This window comes from Neolamprologus multifasciatus, chromosome 6 (assembly GCF_963576455.1).
Source record: "Neolamprologus multifasciatus chromosome 6, fNeoMul1.2, whole genome shotgun sequence".
Taxonomy (NCBI): domain Eukaryota; kingdom Metazoa; phylum Chordata; class Actinopteri; order Cichliformes; family Cichlidae; genus Neolamprologus; species Neolamprologus multifasciatus.
In genome coordinates, this window is record NC_140444.1 from 21,092,443 (window position 1) to 21,107,652 (window position 15,210).

General features: G+C 36.9%; 1 protein-coding gene and 1 long non-coding RNA gene across 3 annotated transcripts in view; one reads left to right on the forward strand and one right to left on the reverse strand.

Annotated features, from left to right (window-relative positions):
- The window catches only part of ctnna2 (catenin (cadherin-associated protein), alpha 2), a 331,385-nt gene that overhangs the window by 1,894 nt on the left and 314,281 nt on the right, over positions 1-15,210 (forward strand). The gene's annotated exons all lie outside the window — the stretch shown is intronic.
- On the reverse strand, positions 3,320-4,425 carry LOC146516926 (uncharacterized). 2 transcript variants are annotated; one of them, XR_014874379.1, is made up of 3 exons: positions 4,380-4,425; positions 3,853-4,005; positions 3,320-3,481 (listed from the first exon to the last, which is right to left on the reverse strand). It is a non-coding gene; the product is annotated as an uncharacterized LOC146516926 (long non-coding RNA). The 2 variants fall into 2 exon arrangements; XR_014874378.1 differs by lacking the exon at positions 4,380-4,425 and having other exon boundaries at positions 3,853-4,364.

Consider the following 15,210-nt stretch of genomic DNA (forward strand, 5'->3'; position numbering starts at 1 on the left):
ACTAGTAAGCAATTTTATGTAAAATGTCTCTACATTTTAATTTAGTTTAACATTTAACAGTACATTTAACAGTACACATATTGAGGATAAATTAAATAAGGCAAAATGTGGAAAATGAGGCAGTTTTGCCTGTAAAATAACCTGAATGATAGCGCAAGTATGAAAACTGTTGACAAAACTGTCACATTAGTTTCTGAAGAATAGTTATCAAATAATCAGCTAATGATTTCAGCACTCAATTAGATTCCCGTGCTTCGATTTGATGATCAAAGAGAAGACGTGTAGCTGCGCTAATTTTGCTATGTAAAACTATAAGCACTAAATATGTCTTTTACACAATACTGACAAGAGACAGCCAAAGCAAGAGCTGTGATTCCACGCTGCCAAGAATGGACAGACTCTGCTCTGCCCTTTGGGAAATGCTGCATATGTGTGTCACTGTCTAACCATCTGCCTTAGACCTTATCTTTATGTAGGGCTTATTTGTTTAACCTTTGTGATTTATATATATTTAATTGTTGTCATTTTAACCAATGCTAAGTGTGCTTTAGTCAGTAGCATGACATTGTTTATTTACAGGGTTTTTAATCACATTGATCTTTTGGAAAAACCTTAAGGGGAAGCTCAGTTTCTTTGAAGTAGTTTTGTATGAGGTACTTACCCTTAATCACTGTATTACCTATAGCTTATGCTGGCACTCCCTAGTTTGGAGAAGCAGTTTGTAGTATGGGGACAGAAGCTATGCAGTGCAGTGCTGTAGATAAGGTATGTCTGCTGTGATTTTGCCAACAGGCATAAGTAAAATGATTAGCTGGAAGTGACGCAATGCATTTGCTATTGTCTATTGCGAGCTTGGCCCTTTTCAGAAAAGGACAACAAAAAGGTCTGGTTAAAAAAGTTGCTAAATAGACAACAATGAGATCAGCTGAAGCATGGTGATAGATTCCTTGAGTGAGAGGATTGTCAGTACTCAAGCTGAGAGGTTCCATGTTTCCTTATAAACAAAGCAAACAAGAATATCCAAATTATGAAACCTAACATCAATCTAACAAGCAAATATCTGAAGAGTCTGATAATGTCTAATGATTGGCTAAGTGGTCTAGTGCAGTGGTCCCCAACCCCTGGGCCACGGACCAGTACCAGTCCGTGAGTCATTTGGTACTGGACCACGAGAGTTGAGGCTCGGGTGTGAAATTTATGGTTTTAAGGGGTTTTATAGTTTTTTATCGTTATTTTTCTATCGTTTTTATTGTTAACTCGGTGTCCCTGCACTGAAAAAAATATGTTGTTGGATTTACTTAATTCAATGGTGGACATTTGTTGCACACAGATGTTTTGCTTTGGCAGCAACTTAAACAATTGAGTTAAATTAACACAATTTATTCATGTTCAATAAACCTGTGCAATTTGTGTTGATAAAATGTGACTTAAACATGTTTTGATGAAGTAATTTGAGCTCATGGAATATTTTAATCCTTCACAATTTTTTCACTTTATCCCAACACCATTCAATAACTTTTACCCAATACTACTTGGTCACTTAAATACTACATGTTATCTTCAAATTACATTTTGCTATTATATTCTAGTATCAAATACACAATTTTCAAATGGAGGCCTTATAACAGATTGTATTGTTCTTTTCCAAGATGGTTGCTGGCATCCACCTTGGACCTTTAAAAACAAAATGTCTAATTTCACTGCATTGACAGTAGGTAAAGAATTAAACTGACATTACTCCTCCACTGAATCTATATAAATCAACAGTTAAATAATGTCAGTTCTTCCGTGTTCTCTGGAATCAATCACAGCAAAGAAATTAGACTCTTTTAAAAATGTTACAGGACAATACGAAACATTCTATTTAAGGCCTCTGACGTTAAGATTCAGTTAAACAACAATTATAACTAAACAATTTGAGGTAATGTTAGTTTCCATTAACATTAAATTAGGTTACTGAATTGGCAAACACCTTCCTATTAACATTACCCATTTTACCCCAATAACTAAAGAAATTAGCACTTGCAGGTCAAAAACTTTATTCAAGAGACTGAAAAATAACATTGATACAGTGACTGTCAAAAATTACAGCACTGATCATACTGTGACATCCTGGTTCAAAACAGCACACTTAGAAATATTCAACGTTCTTTACTTCAACTGAATGAAACTGAAAATACCATTTCACACGACCCATATGGGATATTTAGACTGTATAACTGTTCACGCTACATCTCTTCACTAGTAAAAGAAAGAAAAAATACAAAGAGAAATTTAAAAATGCTGCCAAACAGACAAACAGAGAACTTGTACAGAGCAAAAGGAAAAACAAACAACAAAAAAACGGCTCATCCTCATGGCAGTTGCAGAGTATATAAAAATGAACCCTGCGATCTGTTCCTGGAATTGAGCTTCAAAAATGCAGCAGAACAAGTGTGAGATTTAAATGTCCTCTCACCTAGAGCTGATCACCTTGCATGCATAACAGTGAGCTTTCCTTGCAGGAGCAGTTTTGTCTTAGTTGTGAGCTTTTCTTGAGAGCTGAGTTGCATCCAACTCCATTACCACCCTTTGAATCACCTCAAAAGTGTAGCAGAGCTGTGATGGGTAACTCATATTGAAGGAATAAAAAAGGTCCAAACAGCATGGCTACTGCAAAGGTCACGTTATCCAGATCTTGAAGAACTACTATACCCTCGATGATGATGCCAACATCAGAAAAGTCATTGCCTGGCGCATCCTCTGGAGACAGATGTTCATTGTGGTTTTCTCAATCTGTGCAGTGGCCTCAGTCAAGTCTTGGTTAAACACAAAACATTTTTTTAAGATTCCTTTTTAAACTCATCTCTTTCGAATCTACCAGTTCTAATGTCAGAGTAATTTAAACCAATGAAAGCAACATAGTAAATAGCTATAGCCAAAGAGTGGCCTGCCATTCATGGTCTAACAGAGTTTCTAAGAGAGAGTGAAAAACATAATAATTTCAAATGCTTTACATTAGTTTTTGTTAGAAAGACACCGGCCCATCAGAAATCCAGGTTATGTCACTCAGAAGATGTTAGAATTTAGACTTTCAGCCCCACAATTTGGTTAGTTGTTGGTCAGTTGGTCATTTTTTTTTTCCAAACAAAAGCTAATGTAAATATTGGTGGGATTTTCCTTTGTTCACTAGAATGACAAATTTAAAGTTTTTTTCACACTGATGTGAGCCCTAATACAGGGGTGGGGGTGGGGCCTCAAGGGCCGGCGGCCGAGTTCACTACCAGGCCTCATGTGAACTTCAAATTATTAAAGAGAACTACTGGTCCTAACCAGTCCAATGAGGATCAAGTGGATAACTAAATGCATTTTTAAATGTTGCAAAGCCACAATCTACTCATAAAACACTTACCATGAACTCCTGCACCAAGATGCTGCAATTGTCTTTCACACAGATGCGGAGCACTTTGATGAGGGACTCCCTTTGAGCATTAATGTCATCCTAAAGTATTATAACAAAGAAAACAGAGATTTGTGAACTTTTCAGTAGCACAGAAGAAAATGATCCCAGACAAAAACTCTTGACTTTTTAAACCAGTCAACATGCAACACCAGCATCTACAAAGCAATATCAAAAATTCCTGTTTGACATCAACTTTATGGATATATAGTTTCCAGAACATATATTTTTAAAAAAAGATAAATTCTTCTCAGTGGGCAAGTAAATGCATGATGAAAATTATGGCATCCTTTCAGTGGAATCAGTACTCACAGGTAATAGTTGACTGTTTCAATGGATGCAGCATAAAATTCTTTTACTGACCTAATGCAATACATATACACTTTGTAGTTAAAGAATTTTAAAGTTCTTACTGTCATCATGGCAGCTACATCCTTTAGCTTTGTGCCCTGTTCCCCCGATCACTTTGCAAACACTTTCAGCAGACTGTCAGAGAGAAACTCAGCTCCGTCAGAAACCTTGACTGTAAAGACATGGTTGGGATGCACTGGAATGCTGCATTTTATCTGAAATGACATAAAATTATTTTTGAAATAACAGCAGGCACTGTGCTTGGTTAATCAGTAATGTTTTGTTGAATAAAAACTGTGTTTCCAGATCTTATGGGATTAAAAAAATCCAAAGATGTTTGTTTCTGATTTGCAACCCAACAACCCACAAGTTACAACCTCATTTTAGTTCAAGTGTGCATTAATGTGAGTCCAGTAATCACCTTTCTGACAATACATGCAGGTATAAGTTAAACCTATGGCAGATTTTGGATTTCTCAGTTGTATTAATAGGGTGGTCTATTGGTGTATGCATGCACCTAATAATTATACAAAACCTATTATAATTAAGTTACAGAAACCTTAAGTGAAAATAGAATATACTTTCTTACCATAACACCTTGAACCCACAATCCATCAGCTGACTCCTGGTGAAATGCAGAATAGAAATGTGCAGCAAAAAAAAAACAGAAACAAAAGGACAGCAGGTGAGGGCAGGAGGGGTAGGGATGTAAGCTAGCATAATGCCGCTGATGATATTAGCTAAAGCTGTTCAATGTCCAAAATCTCACTAACACCACGGTGCAGTAAATACACAATGTAACTGAAGAGTCAGTTGGCAAATCTATTCACACAGAAAACCAAATTATGTTATGAGTGCCTCATAATTAGGTTTAATGTGATATTACGGCTCTTGTGCCAAAGACAAATTCAAATGAAAAAGCGCCAATTCTTTGACAACAGATAAAACAGCAAATAAGCTAACGGGTCTTTTTTAGCATGTTACATGGCGACACTCTAGACGTTTAACTACATTTGGCTGAAATATGGTAAATATTAATTCAAAAAATCAAGACATACCAAAAACGTAGAGTTGGCCGCTGGACTTGACTGAGATGGATGCCTTTTTTGAACCACGATCCAAAGCCCGCGAGATGAAATCACGCGTGGTTTCACGAGATTTAATGTTGCTATCTTATTGACTTACTTCACCTGAACATGATATGAACAATTTAATACACCCTTTCTGCATATCATGTAGTTTTTACACTATATGGTTACATTTATCTTTAAAACATGAGGCAATTGTGTTAAATACATGCAAGATGCTTACATAAATCCAAGAGATGGCCAGTGCCTTTTTTTCAGTGTGGGTCTTTTCCCGTGTGTTACGAATAAATCTTCTTTTTTTGGTACCGGTACTGGTTTTATTTTGTTGTATTTATCCGTGACACCTTAAAGGCCGGTCGGTGAAAATATTGTCAGACATAAACCAGTCCGTGGCACAAAAAAGGTTGGGGATTGCTGGTCTAGTGGCTTTTAAGAGATTATAGAAGTATATAACATTCTCTGTTTCCCGATGGAAAGAGCCGTCTGATGGCAGGATAAAGAGGTGAAATAATACAGTTAACACTTTAAATGATATCGTTACATTTCTTTTTAGATAGACCTCTTTTTAGTTGGCTTAATTAGAGTTTGTTTGAGCCCACCAACACGGCCTGCTGGATTTCAAACTAGAGTTGTTGCATGTGAGGAATACATTTGCTGCGGATAAGCACATCATACACCACTGCTTTGAAGAACTCAAACCTTTCAACAACAATTTGAAATCAAAGTCTCACAATCAGAACATTGTTGAGCAAAATAAATTTGAACTAATTGTGAGACAATTAAACTCTTTTCTTATCCAAATAACAAAAAATGTAGTTTTTTCCAGCCACCTTTATGCAATCATGGAAACATTTTGACTCATTTAGTGTATGTCATTTACAGTATAAAATCCTGTTTCTGTCACTGGGGGATAAGGAAAGGCCATAATTTATGGGTGTGACTGTGCAATCAATCGCAGCCAGGAGTGCATTGTGTTCTCTGTCTCCTGGGAGAGGAAGTGATATTGGCTGACTACCATGGAACCCCCTGTTGTTGTTATACCGAAGCAGAGCTTTGAGGTAGCCATGGTTCCCCGCTAAGTGGAACACGACTGCTTCTCCTCTTAAGCCCTCTTTCACTCCAGCTCTTGCACAAATATTTGATGGGGTTTAAGAGATGAGGGATGAGGCAATAGCAACAACAGCAAACAATCGATTCTTGTAGCACACTTGTCCACAGTGTCGATTTTAACTCTCCTAAAACTAGGGTTTATATTATCCTACTGTGCCTTCATGTAGAATTGCACTGACCAGACAGCAGGCATTTTCACTAAGCATTCATTGTCTTCTATTTTCAAGGCATAATACTGTGCTGCTGCAAAACAGTGTTATTGGTCTGTGTGTGTGGGGACAGATAACTCTTTTTCAGCCTACTCAATAGTATATGACATGGGCATATGTTGCATTGGTTAGATTAATCCTTAACTTTTTATAGAACATTATTCCACAATGGACTATAGAGGAAAAAAAATAGGACTGAGATCTTTATTTTTTCAAGGGGGACAATAAATTAGATGATCCAGCAGTACTTGAAAATATCGCGTCAGCAGCAGTTTGGCACAGCCACAAAGAACAGGGGTATTCTCTTAAGTTACTTTTCATGTCTATTATTCTGCAAAAGACCACAACTGCAGCTACAATGCCGGGAAAAAGGGCCGTTTGAGTGAACATTTATAGTGTTCCAGCCAAGCTTGATTCTTTACAAGACTGTCTTTACCAAAAAAGAGAAAAAAAGAAAAATCAATAAACTCAATCTCAATTACTGAGGATGGTCTGTGAGTGGGTGTGGTCGAATAACATTTCCTCCCATAAAAAAATGCTCATGAAGTGTTGGAAGCCATCGGGAGACTCAAGAAGCTAATAAAATTGAAATAAATGAAAAGTGCAATGTATGTGCATCTCTTGTGTCATCACGACTTGACTTGTGTGGGAACAATTGTTAAATTTTAATGTTTTGAAATTTGGATCTTAAAACCAGGTTGCAGCTAAATTTTTAACAGCACTTTGGAATTATAGGAATCCTGCCCTTTTCAGCCACTGTAAGCTGCGAACAGATATTCACAGATTTTAAGGTGTGGGATGGCTTCAAAATCAGAGTGTGATAATATTAAAAAAAACAAAAAAAAAACAAAAAAAACATCTGTATAACCATCCATCTATTTTCTTTTGTTTATTCGGTTCTGAGTTGCAGTGGGCCGTGAAACGTATTCCAACTGCCAGAGGGTGAGAGGCAGGGTACACCAGGGACATATCACTAGTCCATCACAGGGCTAACACAGAGAGACAGATAACTATTCATGCTCATGTCCACATCAATGGCCAATTTGGCACTGTGCAAAGGGCTTGAGCCACCCCTCATTTCTTTATATTTTGCTTCCAAGGAGCAGATTTTTTGAAGGTCTTTCATGGTTTTTCTTTGGACATTGGCTGCTTATTCACCCAATGACTATTTTCAGATGAATGGTTTGTTTGTTTGTTAAGCCACTCAATACTGATCTATGAAACATTCAAGCGTACAAGAGACACCTAGTTCAAAGGATGAACTAATGTGCTTGAACGTAACAGACAACTTTGCAAGAAGACTGTTTTAAATTGTATCTTGAGGCACCTTTTACTAGCACACTGTCACAAAATTATATAATTTATTCACATTTCTTTAGTTCAAACTACAAAAAAAAAAGATAATACAGGTTGACATTTAAGATGTTTTTGCGCCATTAAGGTGATTCCCAAAGAGAACTTGGCATATCTCAGCAGGGTGTTTAATATCCTTAAGAAATAAAAAGGTAAACGGACATGTGGAGGACAAACAAAGAAGTGGCAGGCCTTAAAACAATGTACAACAGAGAAAAAAGTATCTGGAAGAAATAGGAAAATATAGAGAAAGGATCTGACACAGGACCTGAGAAATGAGCTGACCTTTTAGTTGATCTGTTTAATGATCATCAGAAATAATCACAGTGGAACGGTGGCTGTCACCACACAAGAAGTTAACATCAGTGGCATCAGGTGCATTAGTCTCTACAGCCATGCATGAAACATAGTGGTCGTGTTTGGAGCTGCATTTCAGTCAGCAGCATTAGAGATATTGTCAAGATTAATTGAATTATGAACATGAATAAGTGCGATTCTAGTTTAATCCATCAGGCAATGGAAAACGTGGAAGACTGCAGACTTTTGCACACTACTTTGCATTGTCCTACACTGTATTTGCACAGTGGTTTAATAGAGTCTGCAGATAAACGGTGCATACTGCAGCAGGCTTTAACAAAAGTGGATAACATTGAAAGCTTCAGTTTATATTATTAACAAGATATTAGCAAGTTAGATAGACTGTTACATTCCCCCTGTTTTAAAGTCCCATTGCAATACAGTGAGGTACAAGGTAAAATGTGATTTTGCACTTATTTTAAAATTCCATTCAGCACTCCATTAAAAATCGAAATATAACTTGAGATTTTATCCTCTTAGGCTGAAAGGTATCCAGGCAGCTGTCACTGCTTTCTGCCCGGTTTTTATAGACTCAAACAAATGGTGAGATTTTTTTTAATGATTGTAAGAATTTGAAGTAGTAAGACTTACTTATGGAAATTTTACTGGTAAATATTTCATCACTTTAGTGTTTAATGTCAAGTTAATGTCAGGATGTAATGTTCAGGACTTCACAGGGATGCCCCCTTTACACTGTGCTGATCTACTAAACTATGTATTTTGTTGTAGTCATACAGATACTGTGTTTACTGTGGCCAGCTGCCTGCAAGCATATAGCGCTTATAGATTCAGTAGCAGTAACAGCCCCCGGGCTTTTTGCACAAGAGCTCTTTTTCAAACATGGTTTTAAGTTTCATGTCAAATTAGAGAAAATGAGTGAAAAGTTTTGGTGGCCATCTGGTAAACCAGGTTTTTCATAAGTATTCTGCTACAGCTAACCCATTTTTTTTTAGTTCATTTAACTGATGTGAATTCATTCGGGAAGTCAGCATAAGGATGGGAAATCTGGACAACACTGAGGCCAATATTTATATAATATTATATATAATATTTGCACAACTGGCCACAGAAAGTAGTGAAATCCATCATCTATATTTGTAAATGAGTCACTCTTCCAAAAGCAAACAAAGATGGCAATACTGTAATTTAAAGATGATTTTTCATTCTATACCTTGTTGTTTAACTGATATCTGAGACATTTATATTCCTTCATTTAGGTAGTCACGCCCACACTCGTGCCAGCAGCTCTGCCACACAAGGTCATTGTAGTTGACTAAAAATAAACTAAAATTACATCTGGAAAAAACCCCAAAACAGTTATCTAGGATCTGCTGGAGCCACTCGCCCAGTTTGGGTGTCAATGCACCAAGTGCTTAGATTACCACTGGGACCACAGTTGCCTTCACCCTACACATCTTCTTGAGCTTTTCTCTCAGTCTTTGGTACTTATCGTGTTCCTTTTTCCCGATGTTGCTGTCATTGGGTATAGCTATATCTATCACTACGGTTGTCTTCTTCTGCTAATATGTCGAGATAGAGAGAGTTGGGTGTGTGTGTGACTTTGGATATCTACAACACTATGATCAGCTGCTTTCAAAGGTTCTGTGTTTTTATTGTAATACTTGCACTAATTTCCATAAATCTTGTCTCAGACATATGCTCTCCATATAATAAAATTTAATAAAGACTTAAACTAACACTTAAACTAATAAAAACTCAACTGAAATGAGCAAACTCACCTTGGAAAAGCAAAAAGTCAAAACAAAATAAAAATTAGACTCACAGAACTAACATAACTCTGCTGCCACACAGTATAAACTTCCCGTGGATAGTGTGGCAGCAGCTGGGTCTAACACCAAATATAAGTTATGTCAAATGCAAGTTTTGTTTTTATACAATTCACTGATAAACCCAAAATTTTGTAATCATGCGTTTTATCAAGGGAACACTTGCATCTGGGGAAAAATGCAGTCTTCTTATTTCACAGTGAGCTGCTAGTTGGATAATGGAAATCTTTTGAATCAGCAAAACATAAAGACCAAGGAGCTCCTTTTACAAAATTAAAGCTGTTCTTTGATAACAACTTTAATTAAGAAGTGGAAACAACCTCTAATGAAATTTTAGTCGTATCAGTGGAAAACGGAGTGGACAGTGGACAGAGTTCAGTTCTCCCGAGAGCTGTATATTTTTTCACAGCACAGACAGCACCTTTTCTCATAGAGGTTCTGAACAAGAGCGTTATGCCACGCTGCTGCCAAGAATCACACTACTATTGTAATGAGTCTCCCCCAGCCTCCTGCAGATGTCACAGTCTCTTGGAAGCAGTTATTGATTCTGACAAAATTGAATTGTTAATAGCATTTTTCTTTTTGTCTGCTGGTGGCCCTATCAGTTTGAGCGTATAAAGTAACAACAAAGCCCAAGTTATTTTCCAGAATTTGTCCAGGTGATTTGGATCGCTCCATCACCTTCAGAGGAGTACTTGAATGAGTAAAAATGAAATGCATTCATGCAGATAATTCATGTGAGATAGCTGGTCGTTTTTTTTATTTTTATCAATTGCATCCGTTATGATATTGTTTTGGCATAATGTTGTATTTCAAAAAACAGAAAATTTTATGTCTATTTTTTTAAAGATATTTGATAGATAGTGACATGTGGAAATTGCCCAAAATTGTGATAACTTTCATCTGTTCAGAGATTAACGAAGTTCTGAGGAGAACAAGCACGTTAGTTTCAGTAGGCCTCAACAGCAGGGAGGTATCTCTGTAGGAATCCACTGTGTTTTGCAGATGTAGCATATGCATCAATGAATGAGCACTAACAATGTTGTTTGGTGAACTGTATGTAATTTCAGAAATTCAGGGTCATCCTTACTTGCACATTTGTCATTTCTCTAGCCATGCAGTGCCATGTCAACACACTCAGGTTGCTAGAAGGTTCTTTCTCGCCTTCTGCTTTGTCCCTATCCTCTATCATGCGACCTTATTTTTTTGATCATCAATAACGACGCTGTGTGGAAAGTCTTGCTAGAGGGCTTTCAAGTCCCTCATCTTCTCAGTTGTTCTGTGCTTCTGGGGCCTCTCTTCTCTCTCTCTCTCTGATTCTTTTTACACCCCCACCTCAGGCTACATCTGGGACCAGCATGGGCCCCAAGTATTTGCTAGCTCCTCCCCCACAGTGTGTGTGTGTGCGCGCTCAGTCTTGGTGAATTAACTTCTCTATTGTTAGGTGACTGCTTTTCTTCTCTTTTCTTACAGAAAATCTATATGCTGACCAGGAGCAATACATTCATAGCTTAGCCTAGAAGCTTGGAATGAGTGGCTGGGGAAATAATTCTGCCCCCCTCAAAAGTTGATTTCAAATGAACCTCAACCTCAGTCAAGATAAGATGGATCTTTTCTATAAATAAACCAAAAACTGGGGTGTTAAAGGCTTAGAATCTGCAGCTGCTTACCGATTTTCACAGAAATGCCCTACAGTGCAGTGGCTGAATGCAGCTTTCAGCGTCTTTCCCAATTTCTCAGAAATTATTCCCATACTTCAGTGTACTGTGCTTCCTGCTGTTCCTTTCTCTCTTGCCTACAGTCGTTCATAGTTACCCAGTATTAACTCACTGCTTTAAAACTTTACAAGAGCTAGTGATCCTGTGTGTGAGTTTTTAACGAGAGGCTAGCTTTCTTTTACAGTAACTTCAGTGGACAGTTTCAGTTGACTTAGTTTCTACTCCTGTTGATTTAGTGCTGTCTTGGGTATGGGTTTAGGGTGGTTGTCCTGTTAAAAGATACATCTTTGGTCCAGTCAGTCAGGTGCTTTGAAACACTAAAAAAAAAAAATGCTTTTATAAGATTAAGAACATGTACATTCTTTGCTTTGGTCACCTTTAGTAACCTTGGCTAAACAACTTGTTTCTGGACATTGATCACGTTCGCCATTTCTCTCTGGTTTAAAATAAAACAAAAAATGAAGCCAGTTTCTGTTGAGGTCTGTAAGAAAACATTTACCCTCTTCACATGCTGTAATGAACTAAGTAGGCACTTTTTTAGTTAGTTGATCCTCCTAATTGCTTGTCTAATTGAACACAACATGATTCATTTTGTAAGCTATAGTGTGGTCCCTGGCCTAAGGAGCCCAGTCACAGCCAAAGTCATGTTCCAGAATTTCCATCAATGTATTGCAAGACTGGTGGTCTGGATTGACCTCCAACCGGTTCTTTGGACTAAGGATTCTTTAAAAAAAAAAAAAATCTTTTGTAGACAAGAGTTACACTATTTCAGTTACCTTACAGTTTCAGTTACCAATTTTTACTGGAGCCAATCCTAGCTGTTTTAGGGTGAGAGGTAGTGTACACCCAGTCTGTTGCAGGGCTAACACAGACACTCACATTCATACCCGCATTCACACCTCACAAAATGTTTTAAAAGCCTTTTAAAAAAAAATTAAAATTCAAAGAAGAGTACTCAACCATGAAAGATTTCAACGTATTACTGTTCAGGAAGATGGGGGCTTGAGGCTTTAAGACTAAGTTAAAGTTTAAGTTATGTAGCAGGGGACATGTACATGTGCATCATGGCATGAGAAGCCCACTTATGTGTCTTTCAAGCTGACCTGATAATGACCATTATGTTGTTTTGCTACAACATACAGGGCTATGCTAATAATATTAAATATTATATTATCTTATATATTATATTATTATATTATATTACTGACCCATGACCTACACACATACATGTTCAGCATCCACGAAGAACATTTATTGCTTTCAGTGTCCTGTTTGCTCTTTCCTCCCATCACTTTCTCATCTGGCCAATGAGTTTTGCTGTGCTCAAGTTCTACAGTATTTGAAATTAAACACAAATCAGGGAGCATTCTCCAAATAACATTAAAAAAAATAAAAAAATAAAAACAGTAATAAAAAACAAAAACAGTGAAGTGGTTTTAGTTATCCACTAGATGGTTTTATTTATTTATTTTTTTTAGAAGTTGCAGATTGCATGCATCTTCATTCTTTTTAACTGTATTCCACTTCCACAGGCAAACCTCATGTCTGATGTGGGATTAGAAATCTTTATCTACATGTGACCTATTTATTCTAAACTGCTGTCATTAGTTAATCCCAGACAGTAAACCATAACTAAACTGTCATGGGCTGCCATACATCTAGTAATAATATCTATGATTTTAAGTAGGGCTGGGCCATATCATACCGTTCACGGTAATACCGGTGTAATGTTGGGCAACGATAAGAAAATGAAATATGGCGATAGAATATGGGTAAAACGCGCATGCGGATCGTTGAATGAAACAAATGAAGCTGGACTGGTTTGTAAAAATGCTGCAACTTCAGTGATGTGGAACTGGTTTAGCTTTCGTCCGTCAGATACACAACAAAGCACTATTTTTGGTAGAGCATGCTAGCGGGCTGTCGTTATTACCCCTTATAATACCGTGTGCCTTATGTATGAATTCTGGTTGTGTTTACTGACCTCGAAACGATTTTATGTGGTACACGGTGCTCAAAAATCTGTCAAATGTTTCAGACTTTGCTAAGCTACGAAGCTGCACCGCTTGATGGATTGTCGGAGCATTACGGCTATCATCGCGGAGTGATACGTACTGTGCTTCAACATGATATTACCGTATTGTGTTTGTGTATAACCTCTTTTTAAGTTTTGTGGATATTATACATGGTTATGCTGAGGATATGTTTCCACTGGAAATGCCTTTTGGTTAAACTGTCAGCAAGGAATTTGCATTTGCACTGTTAAATTTTTATATAACTTTAATGCACATAAAAAACAGCTGCTTGTTTAAGTGAAAATACATTGATGGTTTTTGGTTTTTTTTGCACTAATAAAGTTGTGGAGTTGTAAAGTATTTTGTCTAGTGTCAATTATATCGTCAGTTATATCGTTATCGCAAATCTTCAAATGTATATCGTGATAAATATTTTTGGTCATATCGCCCTGCTCTAATTTTAAGTATATAGCTCTGTATTTTAGTGTATGTGTTTATGTACATATTTAACTTAACTGAAAGCTTAATCGCTGGAAACAAGCTAGCCTTTGCCTGCCTTGTCTTATGTTTCATTACCTACAGGCTGGTCTGGTTGCTGCTGTGGTGGTCATTGATTTCATTCAGCTGTCTATCCAGTGAATCTGTAATCTTTCTTGTGTTCTGTACTTGCGTGCAGCATATCCAGTTCTCTTCATACTTGGAAGATCTGGTTGGCATAGCCTATAGATTGCAGAAAATCGCTGGAAACAAACATTACTGTTGCCAGCTGCATTCTAGGACTGTGGATCTGAGCCTGTTTGTGCAGCAGACTCACCATAGAAAAGTGACAATGACAGGAGTGTTAATAATGATAGTCATGACAGTTTTAAATGACGTGACTTCAGCTGACTGAATGTTTAGATATGGTGTGATGAAGGTCTGACAGATTTTAGACATTTGTTCTAATAAAAAATTTTTTTTTGACATAATTTGGATTAAATAAAAACAGATAAAAAAGCCCATTTGGGAATGGCAAAGGTAAATGGCAACCCACTTTGGATATAAAACATAAATTGTTTTAGTTGAGTTTTCCAATGTTCAAGTTAATTTGGGTGCACTGAATAATGAGAAAAGCAAATTCCTGTTTGTTAGGGAATAGAATAACAAATTGATTAATGAGTAAAAGCCAATTAGTCTAGGGTTTTGTTTTTTTTTTTGTTTCTTTTAAGTATTGATGGACTTCACCCTGTGTGATATATTGTTTTAGTTGCAGTAGAAGGGAGAAATGCCAGTAACCCTTTAAAGGGACATTTGAATGATAATTGCACAACCAGTGCCTAGTCATCCTTTTAAGAATTAGGTATTAGTTGAAAGCTACTGAAGTATTCAGCACTACAAAGTACATAATGCATTCTACAAGGTATACACTCATTGTTTTTTTCTATGATACTCATCTTCTTTTGTTTTTTATCATGAAAACACAAAACTTTTAAATTCACCAGCTGTCCTTCACCTTATACTAAAGCTTAAGAACAATAGTTATTCTGTTGTTTTCTTTTACTATATTTCTAGGGTTGCCACTCAAACAGATCCTGATGAGTGGGGTAAAAAACGATATACTCAAGATTACAATTTCCCTTTCTACTAACACCGACTATATCCAAAGGACAAAATGTGACTTTTTGGAAAAGTGTTTCATTTGATTGAGGGATCACTTCCAGTCAGTTGGGGGTACACAGCAAATTCAAAAGTGTTAAATGTTTTGGTGTTAGTAGTCTTAGAGTTAATTTTACTCTAAGTAGAG